The following is a 27,473-nucleotide window of genomic DNA, read 5'->3' on the forward strand; positions in this document are numbered from 1 at the left end:
TGTCCGACTCTTCGTGACCCCATGGACCAGAGCACGCCAGGCACTACCCGAAGGAGTCTCAAACGGCTAACAATCTTCTTTCCCTTCCTCCCCCACAACAAACACTCTGTGAGGTGAGTGAGACTGAGAGACTTCAGAGAAGTGTGACTGGCCCAAGGTCACCCAGCAGCTGCAGGTGGAGGAGCGGGGAATCAAACCCGGTTCACCAGATTATGAGTCCACCACTCTTAACCACTACACCACACTGTTCCCTCTCCTTTGCTGCAGCCTATAGGACCACAGAGTGCCATTACCCCTCATTTTTATTCACCCACCAGATAGTATTTATCCGCCCTTGTTTTGTGCTTTAAGGGTGTCGGTAGGCGACAACTTTGGATTGGGTGAATAGAACGGCAGCAAGCCAATAAGGAGAACTCATTGAGAGGAGACCTCAAGAGACAGATAAATGCAAGCAAACACACTAGTGGACAGGTGAGATTTAATGTTGGTCAGCACAGGAATCCTCTGCAACATTTGTGCTAGTGGAAACAAGCAACCTTCTTGCACATTTTCTTGTGCAACAGTGCTCCACTGCTGCAAAACATTTTGCTTGGGGCTTTCCACGCCTGCCATAAAATATGAAATGGTATATAAAGCTAGCTCATAAAAATACAGAGCAACAAAACAGACAGTTATAAGCAGCAACAGCAGATAAAACAGACCAATTTGAACAGAAGCCAAAGTCCTATCTAAATAAAAAGATCTTTCCTTTCACTCTCTTTTTACCTGCCCGCCAGTTGCTGACATGCAGAGGTAAGACTGTCTATCCATTCTGGGAGAAAAGGTGGGGGGGGGGAAAGAGAATTTTTCTCCTCCATTTAAAAAAGTTTCCCAGTGCCGCAAGATGGTGGGCAGTATTGCTCTAAGAGGCTCTGTGTGCCTTGCAAATTGCTTGCGTTCCTATGGGGATGAAAGCTGAGAGTATCTCTTTGCAAAGGTGATCTGAAAAACTTTAAAGGTCAGCGTTTATATATAAGTAGTTCCTCTTGCAGGTGGGAGAAATATATGTCTTTTATTATTTTTATTATTTTTAAAAAAGAAGAAGCTATGTTTCCCAAATTCCATCCTTTTGAAGAAAGGACGTTGGCACGATAGGGGAAAAGAACACTACATGTTGTACGCAAAGCAGAACTGAAACCAGCTCTTTGGTTTCTTTTATATTTCCCAGGATCCATGTTTTCAGATCTGGCAGGCAGCTGTGGGGCGGGTGTCGATCTGAGCTTGTAACTGATGTAGACACCTATCTGTGTCATTCAGAGCTGTCACTTCCTGCATGCTGTTCTGTGATTGGCATGTACCTTATCCTGATTCTCCCGCTGAACATGAATCTCTTAGTCATCTCTACAATGGATGCATCACAGGTTAGACAGGAAGAATAAACAAGGCATTGAGCTTAAACAGTGAGATCTAAATGCAGAACTATTTATAGGCAGCCTGAAATTGTGGAGTGGGGCTCCCAGCACAGCTCGGATTGGGAGGAAACTGTCCACTATTTCTGGAATAAGGAGCAGGCAGACTTCAGGCTTGTGGGGCTGTTCTTTACTGGATCTCCATGGTCCACCACCAACCTGGAGCCAGGTGCAAAACGGGGGCTGGCAGGATGCGGCAGGGTGCAAAAAGATGGATTAGGAAGCACACTCAGTGATCTATTGTACCCCAAGCCATACACTAGAGCAACCTGTGTTTGCAGGTACAAGTCTGTATGCAAGATATAGCTCAGTCAGTAGAGCATGAGAATCTTAATCTCAGGCTCACGGGTTCAAGCCCCACGTTGGACAAAAGATTCCTACTTTACAGGGGGTGGGCTAGATGACCCTCGTGATCCCTTCCAACTCTACAATTCTAAGTCACTGTAGATTTAGGGCTTTCAACACAAAAACCGTAAAAGTCTCCTGCACAGCTGCACAAACACATAGACAACCAGTTAACACTCCTGTATTGCAGGTGGATAACATGGAGGCTGAGAAATAAAAGGTCAGCACAAGGTCAGCCATGGAGGGTATTTTGTGTGTGTGTTTAGAGCAATTAATAATAACTTCCTTCTCCAAGTTTGGATCCTTAGGAAGCCAAAACCTTGCCAACTACATGAAACGTGGCTAACCTGCAGCCTGTAAACTGTATTTAGAAACACACACAAACAATGTTATGGGCCACAAACCCCTCCCCCCCCAAAATAGTCATTTTTCCCCTAGTGTTTTTTTCCCCCTACTGCTTCAAAGGGTCCTCCTCTGTGATGGCTTGATGTACGTTTTTCTATGCTCCATAGCATATTTTAATGTCCCCAAACCCTCAAATATATATATTTTAGAAAACTTCACTGACTTCAAGTCCCCTGCTGTGGTACTGTGAAAAACCCCCCACAAGACTTTCCAAAAATTTATGTTTTCTATAAAAAGCTGCAGTTGTTTTTTACTGAATGTAATAATATTGGCAATCTCTAATGGGTGCTGCTCATAAGCCTTCTAAGGCCTTGTAGCTATTCATGGTTGAATGTAGTGAGGCATTTCTTAATTCTTAGCTCTGTCACTGATATTATCATCAGCAATTGCGTGTGGAGGTCCCCAAGCCACCCCTCAAACTAATTCACAAATCACACGTAATTTTTGTTTAAGGTTTTTGGCATAATTTCTGCTACAACTTTATTAAAATACATAATCTGTGAGTGGATGCTTATGCATTTGTTATGACTATCTGTCTCCCCCCCCCCCCCGCCTGGAACAAAACTGACTTTCCGAACTCCCTTGGAAGCCAGTGAAGGGAAAACAATGTTGGGGATCAGTTGAGCTGAGAGACAGTCCCTTACTGCTCACCCAACCAGCTCCCCAAGGCTTGCCGGCCCTAGTCCCATTTCAGGGATTGGACGAAATTGTGGCAAGCCCCAGGATTCCTTTAACGGAATTCCCTTCCACACCACCATTGGAGGGGCAGGCCCAGCCTATCCTGACCCCTCCTCCACCAATTTTTATAACCAATGCCTAACCGCAACCTTACAAGTTGTGACGAATTGCTAAGTAGTAGGCAAAAACCAAATGGCACCAGCCAATCAGCCAAATGGACAAAATTCCTGCTAGGCCCCTGCCCCAATGGCAGACGACCCCATGACGGGCATAGCAAGGTCAACCGGAACAAAGGGCGGGTGGGCGGGTGATACGATGCACTCAGCAAAAGAGAAAGCAAAAGCAGAGTGCCCCCAATATTTAAAGCCTTTGGTCCCACCCAATTTGCAACATGCAATTTGCCCCAGCAACCCGGTCATCCAGTCGTTGCATCAGGCAATAACCATTTAACCTGCCTGGCAACAGAGGGTTGGCCTGGCAGACCCCACCGCAACACATGCTCTCATTTTAGGGAGAACATGCTATACTAGAGATTCCACCCTCTTTCTTTTCCTATTGCCACCATCACACTAGAGTGCCCTTTCTCTCTTTTTTTCTGCTGCATAGCAACTCCGGGAGATGTTTAAAGAGCTGAAGGCCAACCACTATGGTCTCCTTGGTCATTTTTGATTTTCAGATGCACCTGCCTAAGAAAAGGATTCCTCACCTTCCATTCCATTCCCTCCCCCACCCCAATTAAATATTGTCACGAGTGCTTGTGAAACGTGCAGTTTGGGCTTCCATAGCAGACAGATGGATTCTTGCTGAGCCCTGGAGAGAGAAGACGTAATTGACCAGGTAAACGATACGGTCAGGTACACAAAACAAAACCCAGCGAAGCACAGAGACTTTTCTGTTGACACTTTCCTCCCTTCCTCTTTTTATCTCAATAGATATGTAATATATGTTTGGCAAGTTCATAAAAGTTTTTAGAGAAAGTGAATTAAGATCTTTAACTGCTCCTCTGTTCAAAGTGCTTTCCCTTGATGGCCTACCTATCTGCATTTCCAAGTCTTGTTGATTTGAATGGATGAATTAAGTAGTATCTCTCCTGCTGAAATCAACCAGACTTCTTTAAAACAACCAACCAACCAAAATACATGCTTCAATGGTGCCTTAAAATATTGTATTAAATATTGTATTAAATCAATTCTAGTTGCAACACTGTCAAACGAAAACACACCTCTAATGGGCTGCAAATGGGCAGTAGTTTATCCTTCATTGCACAACAATAGTTTCATCTGTATTTTGTTTTGTGCTGCTTTAATCTTGTTTAATTTTCGGTTTGAATTGTGTATGGTTCCACCATGGGACCTTCAGGCGAAGGTCAGATTTTAGATACATTATACAAATAAACAAGAAAACAAACAAATACCAACAATTAGTGCAGTAAATCATCTTCCCACCACCCCCTTCCCACTTTTTTGAATACGGAAGATATCATTGTTCCATAGCTCAGTTGCAGAACATCTGCCTTGCCTGCAATAGAAGAGAAGAAGAAAAAGAGTTTGGATTTAATATCCTGCCTTTCACTCCCTTTAAGGAGTCTCAAAGCGGCTAACATTTTCCTTTCCCTTCCTCCCCCACAACAAACACTCTGTGAGGTGAGTAGGGCTGAGAGACTTCAGAGAAGTGTGACTGGCCCAAGGTCACCCAGCAGCTGCATGTGGAGGAGCTGAGATACCAACCCAGTTCACCAGATTACAACTCTACCGCTCTTAACCACTACACCACACTGGCTCTCCAGTGTAGGTCCCAGATTCATTCCCCAGCATATCCAGGTAGGGCTGAGACAGATTCCTGGAACCCTGGAGAGCCACTGTGAGACAGAGCTGGCAGAACTGAGCTAGATGAAATCAACATTCTGACTCTCTACAAACCAGCTTCCTGTATTCCGGCACTCATTTGGCAAACCAGTCACCTGTATCCTGCAAGGGGTGCAAGACACCTCTCTCCCCATGGCTGCTGAAGTTTGGCAGAGGCAGCGAGGATCTGCGTCACACACTGCTACAGGCCCTGCTGTTGACTGTTAGGTTGTTCTCTTTGTTCAGCAAAATGCTTTCCAGCCTGTTAAAAATCAGCAGTTTTATCTGAGGCGACAGGCTTATCCCGAGAAGAGAAATCTCAAAAGACAGGTGAGGTTGCTACAAATTGCAGAAGATCAAACGGTGCGAATTAATACCCTCAGAAAAATGAGCAGGAGGACCCAGGGCTTTGTGCCATTTTAAAGAAGATGTCCGCGGATTCGTAACGCTCCTATTTCTGTTGTTACTGGGGTTTTTTTTTATAAAAAAACAACTTGCTTTTTGGGTGATGCTGCAGCATTTATCCAAAACCATAGATTCCATATGAGCTGAGTATTTTTAAAAGCATATCTCTTTCTCCCAGACTGCTCAGAGGACAGTCAGTGGGAAGTTTTGTTTAACAAACGTGGTGGCTGTTGGGCCCCAATTGGGTATCTAGCCTGGGTATCTAGTTTGGAAAGTGAAGAAGAAGAAGAAGAAGAAGAAGAAGAAGAAGAAGAAGAAGAAGAAGAGGAAGAGGAGGAGGAGGAGGAGGAGGAGGAGGAGGAGTTTGGATTTGATATCCCACTTTATCACTACCCTAAAGTCTCAAAGTGGCTAACATTCTCCTTTCCCTTCCTCCCCCACAACAAACACTGTGTGAGGTGAGTGGGGCTGAGAGACTTCAGAGAAGTGTGACTGGCCCAAGGTCACCCAGCAGCTGCAGGTGGAGGAGCGGAGACGCGAACCCAGTTCACCAGATTACGAGACTACCGCTCTTAACCAGTACACCACACTGGCTCTGCATCAGACAGACTCACAACTTGATTTCTGTATGTTATTATTCCTCAGCCTCCCCAATCGCAAGGTTCTTGTCCTTTGTTCCCCTCTAAATTATGTGCAATTATTTTTGTTTAGCGGGCTAATGTGGGAACTCTGTTCTTCGTGTGTGAGAGAGAACAACTTAACCGCGCTGAGCTTTGTATCACACCATGGCAATCAAGGCTCGTTAATAAGTCTGGAAGATTGATATCGGCTTGAAAGGCAAAACCTATACAATACAATTAATTAAGAAAGTTAAAACAAATGAACTCCTCAGAATGGAATTGGATCCCGTAGACAAGGTGGTAAAAGCCCAGAAGGGGAAGAAGAGTTGTAATTGAAAAGAGGGCTCTGGAAGACACGCTGCCTAGCTCCAACATTATCTTATCAGAAAATTAGCAAATTGTAATTTTTATGGGATTTTTTTAAAAAGATGTTATTTTTAACCACATCAAAAAAATCCCACCTCCTGGCTACTAGTACAAACCGTCATAATTGCTATAATTTGAAGTCTGGGCTGCAGAATGGCGGCTCTGATAGCTATCTCAGACTTGGGATATATTAGTGAGACAGCTGGGAGATGTATCTTTTCTGTGTGTATGTTTTTGTACTAGATTTGGACTTCATTTGTGCCTATTATTTAATCCCCTTCTTGAGAATATACTATAGAATGATATTCCTCCACTTGCCGTGCTGGAGAAAATCAGGAGGTTAATAATATTGAGAGAGGTAAAGTTGACTGCAATTAACGTACCAATTATACCTGTGCTACGAAAGCAAAATTGTTTTATTTTACACTCTGTCTATCTCCCCGGTGAGTTCGACCATGTTTTAATACATCACAGAAACTTGTATTAATACGTTGAGGGCTCTAGATGAGATAAGTTAATGGAGACCATTCTGATTAAGCTCTCTTGGTGTGCATTTAGCTGCACAGGTGCCAATATAGGAAGGTCTATGTAGCAATGCAATTATACAGACATTTGCGCAGCATTGGAAAATGCTAAGAAGGTAATCCAGTGAAAACCCTTAGGATTCACTAGCAGTATCAATTAGGTAACTGGATTTGATTGAGGATCAGACCAGATGGCAGGACTGAAAGACAGCCAAAGGATATAGGAATGCACCGGAGGCAAGGAAGACCAAGGCTTAACTGGGAGAGGAAGCCCTCTTACAAACCAGGGTGGGCAGAGTCTGTCCAGAATAGCACGATGCATCTCCCTCTTCTAACGAGCCTTTTAAGGAGAGATGGTTCCCAGTCTGTACCTCTATCAGAATTGTTTTTAAATGTTTCATCACTTGTCTGTTTGCCACTGTGAGCTGCCATTATTATTATTATTTATTGAGTTTATATATATGTAATAAATAATAACAAGCAGAGGCTGCAGCATGCAGTGCACTGGCTCACCACATGGGGCAGGCTTCCAGCACAAGCAGTATTAAATGTGGGGCATTGATTGCAGCCAAGTCAACAATTCATGTTTTGCCAGATAGGCACATGAAGGGGCTGAGGCTCACAGAACTTTCCTGTAAACGTGCTAAAGAGAACTCTGTGAGATCACTTCCCTCTTGTGACCTGACAGGAAGGGTGCTATATTTGTTCCTCCTCCATGTCTGTAACGTGAGAACATCTGTCTCTCTGAACTCCAGCTCAGACTCCATTTTTAGGCTAGACCAGGGGTCAGCAACCACAAGCGGCCCATGGGGGTCATTTAACCGGCCCATGGACCCCCACCGCCTGCTCGGTCGGCTCCTGTGTGCACACTGAGTAAATGCTATTTTCACCTTTTATGACAGTTTGTGTGATATTTATTTTAAGGGGGAGAAAAGATCAGTGGCGTAGCGTGGGGGTGCAGGGGGGGCTGGCCGCACCGGGCGCAACATCTGGGGGTGAGGGTTAGGGGGCGCAAATCCACAGGTTTGGGGGCCGCAAATCCACGGGTTAGGGGGCGCAAATTACTTGCCTTGCCCCGGGTGCTGACAACCCACGCTACGCCACTGGAAAAGATTTTTAAGAGGGAGAAAAGAAGGGAACGTTAGGAAACCCAGGCAAGGCAGGTTGTTATACCCTACTTAAACCCTAATTAAACTTGTCATGGGGAGAAGGGGAGAGTTGCCTTTGTGCATCTCCTCCTCTGTCTCCTTGCCACTAGACTATTCCCCAATTTTTACAGCCCCATGGTGGTCTTGGTGGACCTGGGGTCCCTTAGCCCACTGTGGTCAAAACCTTGGTTGACCAAAATTGGTCCAATTCTGCTTGGGATCTGTGATTCAGTTAGATCAAGTGCACTGCTTAATAATAATTTTGCCATGCCTCTGCATGGATCATTCAGTCACTTCTGAATTACAGACCCTCATAGGAGGAGGCTGTCCTGTTGCACGTCACAATGGCTTAGTATTCCACACATGCCTCCTTCACATTAGGGGGAACACCAATAACTGTGACTCATTCACACAAAAATGTGGATTGGGGGCCTCCAAAGGGGAAGGTAATTCTTACACCCTTGCATATCTGAAAGCAGATGTTGTCGAGGCATAAGTGAGACATTCCCATTTTAATTCAGGAATCTTCTACTTTCAGAAATTTGATAAATGTGTACCACAAAATAGCAGGGGTGTGGCAATAAAACCAACCTGTTTATTTGACTGAGGGCTCGTTGAAAGTTTTGATGAGTTCAAGAATTTGGCTGAAATGTGGGGGCTTCGTGGTGTTAGTCACTGGGCCGGGGGAGGGAAATCCCCACATTTCGAAAACCTGACTTCCACTTCCTAGGAGGGTTTTCTCTTTTCATATGATGAAGAGAGGGGAGTTGCTCTATAAGTCATCAGGCTGTGAAATTATGCTATTAATTCAACATCAAGGATTCAGAAGAATAAGTGTAATTGAATGAAGCTCTGGAGTGTGTGGAGGAAACATAAAGCTCTCTGATTTCTTAGCAGGCTCGTTTTTGTAGTGCATCACTGATGATTTGGGTGCTAATCTAATGGAAAATGAATGTTGCTCTTAAACATGTGCTAGCTGTGAGTCATATTACACACCGATGTGGTTTCACACCTTCCTTCTGCATTGACTTTTTCAACTATAGGGTGGTTTTTTATCATCATCATTATTATTAACCATTATATAATCACTATCCTGTATTCAATAGCAATCGTGCAAAATTCTTTCCTATGCCATGCAGTGTAGGTTATTGGTTGTTGTGCAATGGGATGGTACCTCCAGATGAGAAAAAAACTGTGAAGTTTGTTTGTTTATTCCCTACCCTTCACCCTAAGGTCCCAGAGCGGGCTAAATATGGTGATAACTAAATATTAAGATTATCATACAATTGTAATTCCCAAATTCAGGACTGGGGTCAAAAGACATTTTGCCGAAGTGGAGAGGTGTCTCCCCTGCACTACCACAGTTCTGGATGCAAGGTACCCAAGGCCCATCAAATTAATTTGGCACCTGAAGCAGAATATCCCACAGGGGCCTCTTCCCTTCTCTAGCAGTAAAAATACAACTGGAAGTTAAATCTGCAGTCCAGTACATACTTACCTGGAAGTCAGTCCTATCAAACTCAATGGAGATTACCTCTCAGTCGGGTGATAAATTCTGTTTGGTTTATATTTTCAGATGAACATAACTCATCTGCACTTTCTGAATCAATATGCAAACCTAAGCGTAGCCAGTTTTCAAAATCTGCACTTCTCTGAATTTTGCAATGCAGTTCTCCAAGTAATTTGGGAGCAGGGTTAGGTTGGGGTATGCATATACTAAGGCATAAAAAGCCACATGTTGGGAAAATAGCATACAAAATGCATTTTGTTAGGGGAAATTGCTTTTCAGAAATGAGTCAATTAGGCAAAATTGCAAAGGAAAAAATGTGTATATTAGAAGAAATTCACACTTTTATTTTTTTGAAAATTGCAAACTGATGTGAAAATGTGAAAAACTGAATTTATGATTGAGGGGAAAATGAGAAACCTAGAGAAAAAGAAATTTGCTCATCCGTAACCCTTTCATCATACCCTAAATCAGAGCTGCCTGATGCGACACCTCGCTCTGTCTAATGGTAGGGCTGGCCCAATTTCTGATATGCCAGAGCTGGAAGCTGCCATAGCCACAACAACATAAACTACCATCTTGTCACTGCTTCCTATATATTGGCTGGGTGTGTGTGTTAAATACTTATATATATAATCCATTGTGTTCCTCAAGTTCTCTTGATAGAAGTGAGGCTACGGAAGGAAAGAATAACTGCTTGCTATAACAAAGGCGATGCTATCTGCCTCTTAAACCTCCCTCCCTCCTCTACCCAAGTCATTCAAATATGTGTTTACTCTTGAGTTTGTACCATCTTGCTTGTCAGAACATCTTTCTTTAGGTCTAAGTGGTTAGATAAGGCAACAAACCACAAAAATGTCTTAATTGCCAATCATCAAAAGGGGCTTTGCTCCAGCTGCAGCTGTAAAGATGGTGGGAAGGCACCCTGGGAGAGATTTGAAGGTTCATATTTGCACAAGGGTGGTGAAAGCATAAGATTCAGAAACAGAGCCCAGGGGGGAAAATCACACACACAAACATGCTGACCTTCCTTTCCTTGTGCCACATTGTGAATTATCCTCCTACTGTATAGTACTCAATATATTATATTTCCAAAATATTGCATGGCTAAGCCTGGATGATTGTTAGTGGTTCAATTTGTCACCAACCCTGGACATTCAGTGATTTTTCAGGAACAGTTAACATCTGATCATATCTGATGGCAGCAAAGTTAACATTTGACAGGAGCTGACATGTCAACAGTATATTTTACCAAATGTGGCAGCGTGTGAGAATCCCTTGCAGACGACCGCAGTGCCTGGAGACAGACAGATTGTGTATTCACAGCAATGACCAGAGGAGAAATGACCACTGTGAGAAGTTCAGAGGGGGAAAAAACATTGTGGTGCATCTGCAGCAGCACAACTGGACGCCTTCATCTACCCCAGCTGCAATAAAACATGTCTTTCCTGTATTGGTCTCTACAGCCACAGCAGGCACTGTAATTCTCCAAGGGTTTGACTTTACCCCTGATGCTGCACTCTTCCATTGTTTCTCGAGACAGATGGATGCCAACAGCTTGCTGTAAGAACTGAAGCTCCAGTATATTGAAACGAGCCAGCCCACTAGCCATTGGATCAGTTGTGAATCATTGGATCCATGTTGTGAATGTTTATGAGCAATCTAGTGGCTCTGAAATAAAAGAAAAAATGTCTTGGCACACATGGCCTAGAGACAGGTGTGTACCATTGATGGGAAGGCCTTGAGACAAATATGTACGTTTCAAAGTGTACTATCAAAGTGTTGAAACACTAGGCTGTGTGCGTGTTTGAGTGGTCTGGGCAAATGAGTACTGCAGCTGAACAGAACAAATGTTTATTAAAGTTTTAAAAGCAGAACAAATGAAATATCAATTAAATCATTCTTCCTTGGAGTGGAAGAAGTGCAAGTGGGAGCAAGGAATGGGCATTTGATCTGGTACAGTGGTACCTTGGGTTACATATGCTTCAGGTTACGTACGCTTAAGGTTACAGACTCCGTTAACCAAGAAATATTACCTCAGGTTAAGAACTTTGCTTCAGGATGAGAACAGAAATCGTGCCGCCGCCGCGCAGTGGCAGCAGGAGGCCCCATTAGCTAAAGTGGTCCTTCAGGTTAAGAACAGTTTCAGGTTAAGAACAGACCTCAAGAACGAATTAAGTTCTTAACCCGAGGTACCACTGTATTTAGTTGCATTGCTCAAAATACTATCTTGATTGGGAGATGTGAGTTTGAAGCACCAAGATTATTCTGCCCCCTGCCCCCCAAATGCTTGAGGAATACGGCAGAATAACCTGAGAATACCTCAGAATACCCTGAGCTTGAGGAATACGGCAGAGTATCAATTAAAAACTGTAAATGAATAAGTAATGACCTAAGAATCTACGTACAGCCCATCCACCTGGCACAGTAACAACACAATAAACTGCCCAGGTCATGTGTTCGGTAGATTTGATGTGCATGTGGCTTTGCCAACATCTCCCAGGTGTGCAGAGGTGACTGGTATGCTAACATAATACAATGGCGTGGGCGGGTGCTTTGCAGGAGATGGTGTTTCTTTAAATCCCTGAAGCATTTGTCCCACAGTGTACATCTGTATCCATTTCCTACCGAAGCTTTAGTTGGTTCTCCTTCTCAGCGTCAACTCTCAAGCACCTTGAGAGTTACTAAGGTATTTCCTGAAGTGCGTGCCAGCTCCTCTCGCTTGCTAAAGGAGTCTTGCTTCCACTAGTATAGTCTATATGCAGACTGATGCACATCACTGCCTAGATGTGGATGTGGTTATGACTAATCTAAGTATGTATCAGTACATGCCCACACATTCTCACTCACCCTGGATTAGGACCGGGGAGACCTTGTGGGAATTAAACTCTAGTATACCCTCCAACATTTCTCTGGTGAAAATAGGGACATCCTGTTCCATAATGATAATTTTATGATTTATAACACACACCCCACAAACAAACCTTACTGTGTTGGAAGCTGCCCAGTGTGCAGCTTCCAACACATTATAGAAACATAATAAAACATTGAACATTAATAAAACTTCCCTATACAGGATTGCCTTCTGGTGGCTCGGCAGAGGGGTTGGGGATAATTCCATACCCTCCAACATTTTCCCAATGAAAATAGGAACATCCTAAAGAAAAGTGGGACATTCTGGGATCAAACCAGAAACCGGGATGGCTTCTCCTAAATCATGGAAATCCCTGGAAAATAGGGATGCTTGGAGGGTCTGCTCTAGTTCCCATTTGCAGAGTATGTGGAAAAACAGCTCTGTGTCATTTGACCCTTTAATTTGTTCTTTTTCCCCTCCTATAACTATGCAAGACGCCCTCTTTTAGTTTAAATAATATATAACTTTTACTTAGTGTTCTTGCAGTTGCAGATTAAAATATATACAACGCAGGTGGGTGTTTATTGAGTTGCTAAAACATCTTACATAGATTTAAACTGTTGCAGACTAACTCTAACCCTGAGGCAGACAGCATCACAACACAACATGCCGGCTGCTCTAACTGTTAAGACTGTTCAACTAACTGCCATAACTGCCACAGAGTGTATGAGGTCATGGGGTTCCACAGCTCTTGCAATTAACCCTTCACATATGCATTTTGGATGCTAACACCCCACAAAACTGGGGTCAAACTCCCATTCAGCTATGAAGTTCTCATTGGGACTTTGGGTGAAAAGGAAGATCTCTCAGATGATGAATGGGAGGAAATAACTAGGAAACAGCATCCTCCCAAAAGCAGCTTCACAGAGATAAGAGAGGCTACACTGAAATGGCAAGCCTTTCTCTACGTCCTTGTCCTACTAGACTCCGTTGACATATCCACTCAACCTGATTTTACTACCGCAATTTTGTAAAGTTTGAAACTGACCAGCCAGTGAACATTTTCTTCTCCACTAGCTGCAAATTCTTGGCAATGTATTGTAATGGTTTTATTTTATTTTTATTCTCCCTTTTATTGTTCCTCTTTTATTTTCTGCTGATTCCCCTTGTTTTTCTTTTATTTCTCCTCCCTAGTTCTCTTTCTCCCTTTCCCCACCTTTCCTTCTGTTCTCATTCTCTTTTCTCCTTTTAAGTATTTTTCTAGGGCTATCCTTATCTCTCCCCTCCCCTCTTTCCTCACTCTTGCTCCCACCCCAATCTTTCTAGAATTTCCTTTTCTAAAGCAGGCTTTCTATGATTCATTTATTTTGATTCCTCTTAGTGGCCCTCTGAACTATTATCAGTATACATATGATGGCACTAATGGAGCTTCATGTTTATATTTAGTTCTATCGTAAGTTTATTACTCCTCCCCTTTGTTGAGTTTTGTGAGCTTACTTGCTCAAGGGTGTTAGCAATATTGTTTTTGTTCTTACTGATGATCTCTTGCCCTACATGGCAAAGTAGGTGATCTGTGTAGATTGAAAACCAGCCATATCATTAAAGTCAAGTTTTTCTCTCCAGGTTTCTCCATGCGTTCCCATTTTTTGTTGTTGTATTTTCAGGGTAATGCAGATCCTTGGTTATTGAAATGTAAAATACATTTTGTATAAATGTTTTCTTGTAAATGGCAGCTCTTAAAGTAGTGACCTTGAATGTGAAGGCTTTGGGTGATGTAATTAAAAGGAAATGGCTAAGTACATACTTATTAAGTATGAAACCGCATATTACTTTCTTAAAGGAAATCCACAAAGTACGAGAAAAGGTAAGTTTTTAGATGATAAATAGTTTAGCCAGCAGGTCAGCAGGTCCTGGTTCCTGGTTCTAATAAGTCGTCGGAAGTGGCTGTAATTATCAGTGCTAATCTAGACTTTAAAATCATTGCTATAATGCATGATCAGAGTCGTATGTTTGTTTTTGTCCTAGGTCTGTTGAATGGTTCTAAAGAAATAATAGCGGGCTCCCACTATGCTGCAAATATAAAACAATTTGACTTTCTAAACAAATCTTTAAATAGGCTCATGTCATTTTCTAAAGGGGAAGTAATCTTAGGTGTATATCTACCTGTGAACATGTGCAGGGTTTCATTAGCAGATTTGGGTGGATGTAAAAATCTGAAAATTGCCCTTAGGGGAAAGATAAAAAATGGAAAAGTCAATATCATTTTTTACATCCACTTTGTAGATGGGGCTTTGATGTCTGGAGTGAAAAGCTCCCTGTTGATTCTAGTTTCTCCTTCCATCCTAACTGCCTTGGTACGCAATGCTACTGTCACTGGTGTAAAGCATTAACATTGGAAATATTAAAATTATGGACCATGTTCTGATTGAACTTGCATTAACCATGCAAAAAGCAACTTCCATGTCTCCTACGTGGTCCTTTTCACCAGGGACACTGGTGCCACCAATGGGTTCTCCACCGCCAATAGGTGTCCCACCTCCACATCATTTTCTTCATCTTCCGCCATCAGTTTCTTCTGTCCCACCACCTCTCCATCCTTCAGTTTGCTACCCCCAGGCCCCATTCCAGGCCTGCTTAGAGGAAGCAGTCTCTTGCACCACTGCCAGCTCTTTTGATCCCAACACTTGATATTTTGTACCTCCCGCTATTGCTGAGCAGTGTCATACTGGTTGAATCTCCAGCTAGATATCTCCCTACCTCCCAGGTGACCAGTTCATGACTTGCTCTGGGCAGAATCCTTGGCGTGATTTGTGGCTGTTACTTCCAGCGATGCTCTTTCCCATGAGAATGTGGTGGTCCCTTTGAAGAGGCATCTGAAACTGTGGGCAGGGGAGGGGGGGACAGCAGCAAATATGTCTTCTGCCAGCTACAATAACAGCCAGCCACCTCTCTTTAGCCAGAACACAGCAGATTCAGGTATCATCAGCCGCCTTCCGATTTCTACATCTCTCTTTTTTTTTAATGATATTTATTAAAGTTTCCAATAAAAACATATAAACACAAACAACAATAAAAACATACACAAACAAAAAACAGAAAACAAGTATAATTTCAAACCTTATTTTCTTAAACCTAATTTCCCCGACCTCCTCATACCTCCCCCTAATTTCATTATCAAATCAGCAAATCCATTCCCTTATTTCATTATCAAATCAGCAAATCCATTCCCTTATTTCCCATAGTTTTTGATAATTCTGTTCTTTTTCCTGATCAACACCCCTGCAAACCACATAATTTTTAAACCCATGTCATTCTAACCTTCATTAATTTTATAGTGCTTATTAAGATAGTCTTTATATTTCTTCCAATCTTCTTCCACTGTCTCTGTCTCCTGGTCTCGGATTCTGCCAGTCATCTCTGCCACCGATTTCTACATCTCACATGCCCTGGGTAACTACAGTAGACAAGGCATCTAATGTTCCCAGGAGTGGTCACAAGCTCAAGGAGGGAAAGCGACCATGATCAGACAACCACAACAAATATGATGAAAGGATCATTACTATAGCTAGGGTTGCCATATTTCAAAAGTAAAAAGCAGGACACCCCGAAAATCCGGACGTATGGCAGCCCTAACTATAGCCAAGAGTGCAGCTACAGTTTTGAGCTGGACCGTCACAGGAATAGAGATCACAACAGGGAGAGAGAAGATTGTCACTGAGACACAGAGGCAAAGAGAAGGACAGCAAACACAAATCACAGTGTAAGCAGAATGTGGATGCCACAAGCACAACAAGGAAATGAAGGAAGTGCATGAGGGTGGTGTGCCAGAGGGAAATGGACAGAACTGCAAGGAATATATCTGTGGTCCAAAAACAGTACCTCTACAAGCAGCCTGTGACTGTTTTTGTTAGGAAATAAAAATGGCTGAAAAGATTAGCAACCGAAAAAGAAAAAAAGAAAAAGCCAGTACATTTTATGAACCCCAAGCCACCTGGGAGAAGAAAACCACACTATTTATTCCCTCCCTGTTTGCTTTTTCTTCTCCTACACGCCCCCCCCCCCCGTTCACTTAGCCTTCCCCCCCCCAGCTCCCATCACAGGGAGTTCTACTACCTAATGGATTAGCAGTGATCTTCACAGATTGCTCACACCTGCAGTTCTGTCTACTCCCCTCTTCCACTTTGCTCAATCAGCCATACCTTGGTAAGTCCATCAGCTTCCAAGATGACATGTGAAACGAGGCCCACCTGACAACTCAAGACTTGACACCTGGGCGGGTGGGGTGCGGGGGAGGTGGACTTATACAATTAAAACTGCTGGGAGACAGTTGAATAAAGACAAGAAGGGTAAGATTGCACATGATGGGTGAGCTAGAAGAACAGAGCGTGTCGCCTTGGAACCGATTCGCACAACCACTTCTAAATAAACAAATGTCTAGATCCAAAGAGAAAAGTCTACATGCACGAAGCTTCTTCGATAGGAGTGGCTGGTTTTTCTTCTTCTTTTCAGTCCCCTAAGCATCATGAGGTATTGCTCTGGAGGGCCTCTGACCTTTGAGGGCTTGTAGAGGATGTGGAAGGAGTCTGCTGCCAGGAAGAGGAACTGAAACACCCTCTTATGGTGTGATGCTTTGGATCTTGGCGGAGGTGAAGTTAATCCATGTTTAGCTATTTTTCCCGGTTCAGCTGGTCTCATGATTAGGATTGCCATTGTTTTAAGTGGCCAAGCTCCCATGTCTTTAACAGCAGTCTGATGCAGAGGAACTGAGCAAGGGGAGTTTGTACCCATCAGGCATTGCAGAGGGCTGGACTCGATGTTCCTCAGGAACCCTTCCAACTCTACAGTTCTATGATTCCCTCATGCTTGAAATAACTTTGGCAGACATGGGGATTTGACTGCCTGTGTAGATCCTGCCCGCCACTCCAAAATTAAAATCCCAAAGCAGGTGGTTGTAGGTGTGATATATGTTGTGTGCATGTGATGCATTTAAGGTAGGTTATCTCAGCGGCTTCTCCGTAAGGGCAGATCAAAAATTGCTGCTAAAACTCTGACTCAAGCGTCGCCTTGGCAACGCTCTAACTTTGCAAAAAGCCATCAGGCACAATGCACACATCACAAATAAGCAGTCGGCTAAGCATGAGACAGGCAGTGGGCTACATGTCAGATTGCATTGTGCTGAAAGTGCTGAGTAATCCTGAAATTGTTCAGCAATAAATAAGAAGCGGGGTTTGGGGAGTCTCCCTGTGTGGTCTCTCTCTCTCTCGTTCAATCTCACACTTCCCCAGCTGTTATCTTCCTGACCTACATACCTGGCATAGACTGTCTCAAGCTTATCAATCAAAGCTTGAAGCTCTTTTCGCTGCTTCCTGGTTAAGCCAACAGGAAGTGAAAATCGCCCTGACCTTTGACAGGTAAGGATGAATTCCTTGAGAAGAAACATTGAGGAAGTCAGCACTGAATGGCTGATTGCTCTAATACTGGAGGTGGGGTCTGTTTTTCTCTTTTTTATCCTAGGCAAAACATGACCCTAGGTAGACCTCATTTAGCCTATGCCTTTAAAGCACATTCAAAGCATATCCCCCCCAAAGAATTATGGGTAGTTGGTTAAGGGTTGCTGGGAATCGTAACTCAGTGAGGGGCAAACTACAGTACCCAAAATCTCTTGACGGTAGAAATGTGCTTTCAAAGCACATTTAAAAGCATAGCGTGTACAAGCCACCACCATTCATGTTCTGCCAAAAAAAGAGAGTTCAAGAGACTCTAAATCATGCCTATTTATGTCAGGGTACCTCATATGACAAAGGGACGTGGGTTAAACCACAGAGCCTAGGACTTGCCGATCAGAAGGTCGGCGGTTCAAATCTCCGCAATGGGGTGAGCTCCCGTTGCTCGGTCCCAGCTCCTGCCAACCTAGCAGTTCGAAAGCACGTCAAAAGTGCAAGTAGATAAATAGGCACCACTCCAGGCATTTCCGTGCACTGCTCTGGTTTGTCAGAAGTGCCTTAGTCATGCTGGCCACATGACCCGGAAACTGTACGCCGGCTCCCTCGGCCAGTAAAGTCAGATGAGCGCTGCAACCCCAGAGTCGGTCACGACTGGACCTAACGGTCAGGGGTCCCTTTACCTTTTTACCTCATATGACGCCAGCAAGAAGCAGGTGCAATTATTTATGTCACCAATATGACGTTGCCAGAAACAATGTCTGCACTAAGCACTGCTATAGGATGCTGCCCTTTAGTGCTAAACTAGCGGCCAGCCACCACAATGTAGAAATGGCCTATTATTATTGTAATGGTTCTAGGGGTTGCTCGTGCGTAAGTTGTCGCCACACCTGGCTGGGTTACCTGGGTGAACCCTTTCTGTCTGGACAGCCACCCATCCGTGGCTGTCTCAATCGCTGGCAGAATCCATTACTGGGCGTTTCTTGAACTTCTTCCAGCAAAGATGTTCTTTGACACCAAGTCTCCTCATACTCTCCCTGCGCAGAAGTCTTCTGTGCAGGGAGGGTGTGGGCAGCGGAGGACCCGTGCTCTCCCCGCTGGTCTCCAGCGAGGAGTCCTGGAGCCCCCTCGCCGATTCCCCCATCTGCCCCCCTTCTCCACTGGTGCTACGCTGATTTCCTTCCCCAGCAGATGGGCTGCCTCTCTCCCTACTGGGACCCTCTCCGGCATCCCTCTGGAGCCTTCCCTCCACCTCTGGCTCCAATGGCAGTTCCCTGACAATTATTATTTATTAGATTTATATACCACCCTTCTTAATATGATCTCAGGACAGTTCACCCCAGTGGCAGAGTAGGTCCAAGAGGGGCAATCTTATACCTGCTTCCTTACAGACCCATGTGGTTCAGTGTGACCCTGTGTGAATCACCGTACTGAGCAATCATTTTCAGGTCTTATAATATTTTATGTGTGGGCAGGGCTGTGGTGGGCGACACGTTTGACAGCCCACCTGCTGCCTACGCTGGGATTTGCTCCATGTAAGCGAGCTTTCTGTGGCTTCTCCTAGGCCAGGGATGGAGACCAAGAAAACCCCAGCCCTCTCTATCTGGACCTTGAGACTCTCCTCCAGCCATGTCCCTTCTCTCCAGGTCATATGCCTCATTGGCAATGCTTTGCACCCACCTTGAGTATTTTTGCCTGGCAGGAATGCTTCCATGAACAACAAAGCCACTTCCGCCCTGCAAAGCAGGTGGTGTTGCGGGCTTCACGCCCCCACCACACGCGCGGTGGCTGGAGCTCAGCCTCCGCGCAATTCAGGGAATCCTCGGCGTGTCACCCCCTGGCCAGCCAATTGGCTGGCTCGGGGGCGTGGCCTGCCCTATTTAAGGCAGGCACGGCCAGGGATCTCCCTCTTTTGCCACTTCCAGCTGCTCCTGTTTCCCACCCTCCCGCCATTTAAGATTTTTGTTCCTTGACCTTGCTATGGACCTTGGTTGGTCGCTGTTGAGGGACCTGGTAGGAATTTTTCCACTTGGCAAATTGGCACCAGCCACTTGGTTTTCGCCTACCTCATAGCAAATTGTCACAACGTTCTTGGTATTGACGGTTGGGCATTGGTATAATTCTGTAGCTGGAAGAGTGGAGGAAGTGCCATCACCTGCCCCACATATTGAAGGGTAGTCCGATAAAGGACCCTCTCCTAGGTCTGCGCCCCAGCAGGGGTCGGGTTCCCCAACCCATAAGTACATCTCTGCCTGAAGGTTTTCCCAGAGGAGAATGTAAACCTCAGTCTGAAAAGGGCTCCCTAATCCCTGGTTGCAAGCACTGCCCCTTTCCTTTTCAAAACTTTCCTGCTGTGTTTTGAGGGCTAGAAACTTGCCCGGAGGACTTGGAATGTCAAACGCTGCTGCGCGAAAGCCCAGCTTCCCAAGTTTCAGACACGCACAGCCCTGCTTAGATTTTGTGGCTGGAGATCAGAGAAAGACTTACTGCAGTCATTTGTAGGGCAACAAGGAAACCTCAGGATTTTGCTCGGAGATGTGCGTGCCTTCTCGTTTCATTTCCTTGTAATTTAATTCTCCTGGAAACACATAAATACACGATGATCAACGAACGGTTTAAGGGTTTACAGTCAAATTCCATAGGTGGTTCCAGGATGTAGTGACATCAAACAAACATAGTTGGGAGAGAACAGAGCTCACTTTCACTAACAGGGTTTTACTGTGCTTGCCCAGGGAACCTAGGTGGAAGCAATAAACCAGGTGAAATCATTGTAAGAACATTTGGGGTTTCCCTCATTGTTCTGGACTGACAGCAGAAGCAGTCAAATATAATTTCTAACTCACTTGGGTGTTGTTGTTTTTAAGTATTTGGGGCCTTCCTACCAAAAATCCAGTATATGAGGCTCAAGACAGCTAGGTAAAGGTAAAGGGGAACCCTGACCATTAGGTCCAGTCGTGAGCGACTCTGGGGTTGCGGCGCTCATCTCGCTTTAGAGAGCCAGTGTGGTGTAGTGGTTAAGAGCGGTAGTCTCGTAATCTGGGGAACCAGGTTCGCGTCTCCGCTCCTCCACATGCAACTGCTGGGTGACCTTGGGCCAGTCACACTTCTTTGAAGTCTCTCAGCCCCACTCACCTCACAGAGTGTTTGTTGTGGGGGAGGAAGAGAAAGGAGAATGTTAGCCGCTTTGAGACTCCTTAAAGGGAGTGAAAGGCGGGATATCAAATCCAAACTACTCCTCTTCTTCTTCTTCTTCTTCTTCTTCTTCTTCTTCTTCTTCTTCTTCTTCTTTATTGGCGTACAGCTTCCGGGTCATGTGGCCAGCATGACTAAGCCGCTTCTGGTGAACCAGAGCAGTGCATGGAAATGCCGTTTACCTTCCCACTGGAGTGGTACCTACTTGCACTTTGACGTGCTTTCGAACTGCTAGGTTGGCAGGAGCAGGGGCTGAGAAACGGGAGCTCACCCCGTCACAGGGATTCGAACCGCCGACCTTCTGATCGGCAAGTCCTACCTAGGCTCTGTGGTTTAACCCACAGCACCACCCGCGTCCCTTACAATTACAGCTAGGTGGGTCCTAAAATATATATTTTAGGACCCAAAGGGTAGATCTTCAACATAAAAGGGTAGATCTTCAACATAAAATGAAAGCTGTACAATGAAGGTACCAGATGCCCCTCTGTTGGGGAAGGAATTACATAGCTATAGGGCTGCTGCAAAGAATGCCCTCTTCCAGATCACTTCCTAAACCTCTGAAGATGGTAGAACTACCAATAGGGCCCCCTCTGCTGATCTTAGCCACCGAGAGGGTCTGTAGGGAAGGAGGCAGTCTTTATTTTAAAATCGTTTTAGCATATATTAAAAACTGGATTAGAAATCAGACTCCTACAATGGTGTTGACTGTGTTTCAAAGTTGAATATTCCTGTTATATGCAATGTGTTCACCATATTAAAGATATTGCATTAGGTTAAAGATATCCTTATATAGCATATAGAAGAACAAGCCTTGCTGAATCAGAACCAGCATGGCTTCTGCAAGGGTAAGTTTTGTCTCGCTAACCTTCCAGATTTCTTTAACAGTATCAACAAGCATAGAGACAGATACTTGTGTTCGGAAAATCCCTTATTTTGGCTGCTGATCCCTTATTTTCGAGGCTGCTGGTCCCTTATTTTCAAATCTGTAAGTTGACAGCTATGCACCAGAGTGGATGGCTTCAAAAGAGGATTAGACAAATTCATGGAGGAATAGGGCTATAAGCCATATTGCACTCAGATCCTCCTTGTGTGCATCTGGTTGGTCTCTATGAGAACAGGGTGCTGGATCTTTGGCCTGATCTTGTGTTCTTAAGGTACTGTGATGTAAACATATTGGATTACTTCACGTCCTAGGACCCTCGTACCTACGGGACCGCCTCTCCTGGTATGTCCCACGGAGGACCTTAAGGTCCATAAATAGCAACACCCTAGTGGTCCCTAAGGAGGTCAGATTAGCCTCAACCAGAGCCAGGGCCTTTTCAGTACTGGCCTGGTGGAATGCTGTCTCATGAGACCAGGACGCTTCAGGATCTGATTTCTTTCTGCAGGGCCTGTAGGGCAGAGTTGTTCCGCCTGGCCTTTGGCTTGGAATTAACTTGATCCCCTCCCCCTCTTTCTTTTTTCCTTCTGTGACAGAACTCCTACTTGGGGACTTCCCTGGCTTTTTTCTGGCCCACGCAGGACCAGTCTGGATAGTTAGCCTTGGTGAAGACTTGACATTTTCATCCCCAAAAAAGTTCTTGAGTTTCTGCTGAAATGAGGCTGCATTTTAATGTTATATTTTAATCTTGTTTTTAAGTTGTATTTCAATCAATTGTTTTATATTTGGTGTTAGCCGCCCTGAGCCCGGTCTTGGGTGGGGAGGGCGGGGTATAAATAAAAATTATTATTTATTTTTATTTTTATTTTTATTATTTCTATTACTAATATCAATGTCCAGCGGGCGTTTTGAATCACCATAATTATTCTAAAATGAATTCAAACCAAAACAGAATGATCTCAAGGCCAGGAATGTAGGGTTCTCCCCCCCCCCACAACCTTTTAAAACATTTTTAAAGCATTCCCCCCACCTCACAGACTTTAACTAAATTTTATCCACAATCGTCAGTCAGGGCAGACAGCTGAGAGCAATATTAGAGCAGGTAATTGTGTGGATCCATCAACAGCTTTTGTCCTCCAGCTACTGAGTCTTATACTAAACTGGGCACAGAACAGCACTGTAGTAGATTAAAGGCAAAAGATCTTTCTTCAGTTGCTTCCCTGCTAACCAGCTGTTTTTTTCTACAGGAGGGGACAGGAGCCGTCGGAGTATCTATAGGGATAATCTAACCTGCTGCAGACTCTGGTTTTCCCCTCCTCAAGTCACGAAGCAGTTTATTCTTCTGCTTTTAACATCAGACTCTCCCCCACCTGCCTATCTTGTGATCTGGCTCTGACATTAATTATGTGTGCACAGTATTTTAACTATCTATAAATTTGGGGAAAACATTTTCCTTTTCTTTTCCCCTACCCTGCTTCCCTGTTATTCTATAGATGCATATCCAACGTTCTTTGATCCTAGGTGGAGGAATTCGCGAAAAGGTTTGTGGTGGGAAATAAATGCCATGGGAGGAACAGTCACATTTTATTAACATCTTATTGTCAGTCACACACATTGATAAACATGCTGATAAACATCCACTTCTGAGAGATGCCTGCAACAGTTATGGGAACATATGCGTGGATGAAAAAGAAAAAGTAGAGTTGCCAACTTTTCAACCGCCTCTGTAGCTGTGCTTTTATCAGTTTAGCAGGCGAGAACTAGCAAGTGAATTTCTGGATGCAGCACAGTCAGAGGCCTGTTGAAAAGCCAGTCCCAAAGTACCGTATTTTTCGCTCTATAGGATGCACTTTTTCCCCTCCAAAAATTAAGGAGAAATGTGTGTGCATCCTATGGAGCGAATGCAGGCTCCTTGGCTTCAGCGATAGCAACGTGAAGCCTCCGAAGCGCAGAGGGAGCGCTCCTTCCATGCTCCGGAGGCTTCGCGTTGCTCTCCAGGCTTCAGCGAAAGCAACGTGAAGCCTCCGGAACACAGTGCGAGTTCCCACTGCATTCCGCAGGCTTCAGGTTCCATTTGCTGAAGCCAGGAGAGTCTTGCTCTTCCGGCTTCAGCAGAGAGGGAGAGCTGCACAGCGCCCCTTCAGCCAAGCGGGAGGAGAAATGGAAGGGGCTCCGTTTCTCCTGCCGCTTCGCTGAAGGGGCGCTGAGCAGAGAGGGGGGAGAATTTTTTTTCTTGTTCTCCCCCTCTAAAACAAGGTGCGTCCTATGGTCGGGTGCATTCTATAGAGCGAAAAATACAGTATATTCTCATGGCTAGAGGTGTAAGAATCCATTGGGATGGCAATTTTGGATGTAATAAACATGAGTTCAATGTTTTGAGACAACAGTTAACAAGGTGGAAATATTAATTAGCTGGAGACCATACACTGGAGACCATAACCTCTTCCTTGATTTCACCTGCTAGGGATGACTTGGGAATCCTTTTTCCTGTCAGATCTTTTTTTTTTTTTTTTTGAAACAGAGCTTTTGTGAACGTTTTTCTCTCCACACAAAAAGTGGCTTATGGTTGCAGTGAGGAACTTGTGGCCCTTTGAAGAGTGAATGAATGAATGAATGAATTATAAGCCTTTCATCCAAAGATCACAGGGCAGTTCACAACATAAAAATACAAAATGAGAACACAAAATACATAATAAAATGAAAACAAACCAATAACCCGACCTCCCACAATTGTTTTACAAAACACCCCCCCCAAAAAAAAAAATGCAATTTTTTTATTGTCCAAGATCCATCCAGGGCAAAGAGCTGCCTTTTTGGAAATTCCCCCCAAATGCCAATTCCACCTGTCAAATCCTGGTGATGTCTGGGAAAATCCAGATGTATGGCAGCTCTACACATTGTTATTGGCCTTTATTGGCACAAGCTTAAACAATAAAACCATACAAATACATTAATAATACAATTAATCAGCCAAAGGCCTGGTTAAAGAGAAATGGCATTGCTTGATGGCTGTTCATCCAACGTTGCCAATGGTCAGGGATGATGGGAGCTAAAGTCCAGCAGATCTGGAGGGCCACACATCCTCTAGCTGTGCTGTAATGGTCTCGTTTTTTAGGACTAGGACAAGTAGTTGTTGTTGCCATTGCTGTTACAATTTATACCCAGTGGCGTAGCGTGGGTTGTCAGCACCCGGGGCAAGGCAAGTAATTTGCGCCCCCTAACCCGTGGATTTGCGCCCCCTAACCCTAACCCCCAGATGTTGCGCCCGGTGCGGCCGGGCCCCCCTGCACCCCCCATGCTACGCCACTGTTTATACCCCAACCTTTTCCCCAAAGGAGCCCAGGGAGGCAATAAAATCAATTACGATATTATTCAAACATTCTAAAAATGAGTTTAAAAATTATACTGCCGCTTATTTGCACTGCAAAATAAGAGGTTATGCTTATGGGATAAATAAGAAGAGCCTGTCTTCCTCTCTAGCTGAGATTCCTGCATTGCAGGGGGTTGGAATAGATGGCTCTCGTGGTCCCCTGCAACTCTGCAATTCTATGATTCTAATAGTAATATCTAGCCATCTCTTTCTTGCCCCCTTGGTTCAGTTCCTATGTTGTTTTGAGAAGTTCAAATTAGGTAGATTTGCCTTTAAGTGGGAACTGGATCACAATTCTTCTCTCCCATCCTTAAAAAGCTAAAGGGACCCCTGACCATTAGGTCCAGTCGTGACCGACTCTGGGGTTGCACGGTCATCTCGCTCTATTGGCCAAGGGAGCCAGCGTTTGTCCACAGACAGCTTCCGGGTCATGTGGCCAGCATGACTAAGCCGCTTCTGGCAAACCAGAGCAGTGCACGGAAACGCCGTTTACCTTCCCGCCGGAACGGTACCTATTTATCTACTTGCACTTTGACGTGCTTTCAAACTGCTAGGTTGGCAGGAGCTGGGACCGAGCAACGGGAGCTCACCCCGTCGCAGGGATTCGAACCGCCGACCTTCTGATCAGCAAGTCCTAGGCTCTGTGGTTTAACCCACAGCGCCACCCACGTCCCATCCTTAACTGAGACAAATTGAGTAAGTGTGGCTGAAATAGTTCTGAGTTGCAACTTTTCTGTATTAACGACAGCTGAATTTTAATGGAGCAAGAATTATTCCTCGTCTACCTAACCTCTTACCTTTACACTGGTAGTATTCTTTCACAGGAGGGAAGAAAACATTTTAGAAACAGTTTGTTTCGGGCACTCTTAAAAAATAATCTAAATCACTAAATTTACATGAAAAAGGGGTTTCCTGAAGGGTTTAAATATGCTTTTTAAAAAATCAACAATGCATTGCTACACATGGTGGGCTTTGTGTCGCGCATATGCTGTTTCTGCCCCCGCCCTCCATCTTCTTTGGATCAGGAGGAAAATGTTGCAGTTATAAGGGATTATTTAGAAATCAAGTCAATTCAGGTTAATACAATTTCTGAGAAAGGTTCCTTTTTGGCGTGTCTGCTGAAAATAGCAAAGAGCGAGCAAGAGCAAAAGCCTAAATCAGTGTATTTGTATTGCTAAGATTCTTGCACAACATTCAAAACTTCAGCCTCTCTTTCATTGACCTTAGAAAATTAAGATCCCAAATTCATACCAGTGTACCCCATAATATTCCCTTGTGTCATCCATGTTTATGTTGCTCATTATCCATTGCAGTGTTTTAAAATAGAGTGCAAAACATTTTCAGGTTAAAAAAAAAAGCTTTAAAACAGCTACTACAGCTCACAGCTATAGTAACTTCCCTCACTTTGACTATGCTGATTTAAACCCCAAAACAATCTTCATGATTACCGTATTTTTCTCTCTATAAGACGCACTTTTTCCCTCTTAAAAAGTAAGGGGAAATGTGTGTGCGTCTTATGGAGTGAATGCAGGCTGCGCAGCTATCCCAGAAGCCAGAACAGCAAGATGGATTGCTGCGCAGTGATCCCTCTTATTGTTCTGGCTTCGCTGCGCGAAGCCTCTTCAAGGCATGGGGAGCCTTCATCCCGCTGCCCTGAAGAGGCTTCATGCGGCTATCCCAGAAGCCAGAACAGCTAACAACCGTTCTGGCTTCTGGGATTCAAAATTTTTTCTTCTTGTTTTCCTCCTCCAAAAACTAGGTGCATCTTATGGTCTGGTGTGCCTTATAGAACAAAAAATACGGTACATTGAATTCACATGGCAAACAAACATGAGATTTGCAATGCATTTAAGTTTCACACCTCTTCTAGACTGAAGCCAGCTAAGCACAAATGATTATAGTGGTGCCTCGCAAGACGATTTTAATCCGTTCCGCGAGTCTCTTCGTCTTGCGGTTTTTTCGTCTTGCGAAGCACGGCTATTAGCGGCTTAGCGGCTATTAGCGGCTTAGCGGCTATTAACAGCTTAGCGGCTATTAATGGCTTAGCGGCTTAGCGGCTATTAGCGGCTTAGCGGCTTTAAGAAAAAGGAAAAAAACTCGCAAGAACTTGAAACGTCTTGCGAAGCAAGCCCATAGGGAAATTTGTCTAGCGAAGCGACGCAAAAACCGAAAAACCCTTTCGTCTTGCGCGTTTTTCGTTTTGCGAGGCATTCGTCTTGCGGGGCGCCACTGTAATAGTCAGAGAGCATTTAATGCTGTTACATTGTTAAAGCTAAGAATGGTCTCCATCTATTGTCACATCCATACCCTACATTTAAAGCACTATGATCAGATGCTGTGTGCCGTGGGGCTAGCCACCCGCGGGGGCAGGGATAGCGTCCCAGGAGGTGCCTCCCATGGCGAGCGACAGTGTCCCAGGGGGGCAGTGTGGCAATGTCACCCCCCC

General features: G+C 44.5%; 1 long non-coding RNA gene across 1 annotated transcript in view; it reads left to right on the top strand.

The window, feature by feature from the left end:
• LOC309370039 overlaps window positions 1-27,091 on the top strand; it is a 183,178-nt gene extending 156,087 nt beyond the window's left edge. The window contains exon 2 of the long non-coding RNA XR_014168380.1: window positions 27,038-27,091. This is a non-coding gene — a long non-coding RNA (uncharacterized lncRNA). The remainder of the gene's footprint in view (window positions 1-27,037) is intronic.
• Window positions 27,092-27,473: the final 382 nt, after the last annotated feature.

This window comes from Podarcis melisellensis, assembly GCF_964234715.1.
Source record: "Podarcis melisellensis genome assembly, chromosome: 5".
NCBI classification, from domain to species: Eukaryota; Metazoa; Chordata; class Lepidosauria; order Squamata; family Lacertidae; genus Podarcis; species Podarcis melisellensis.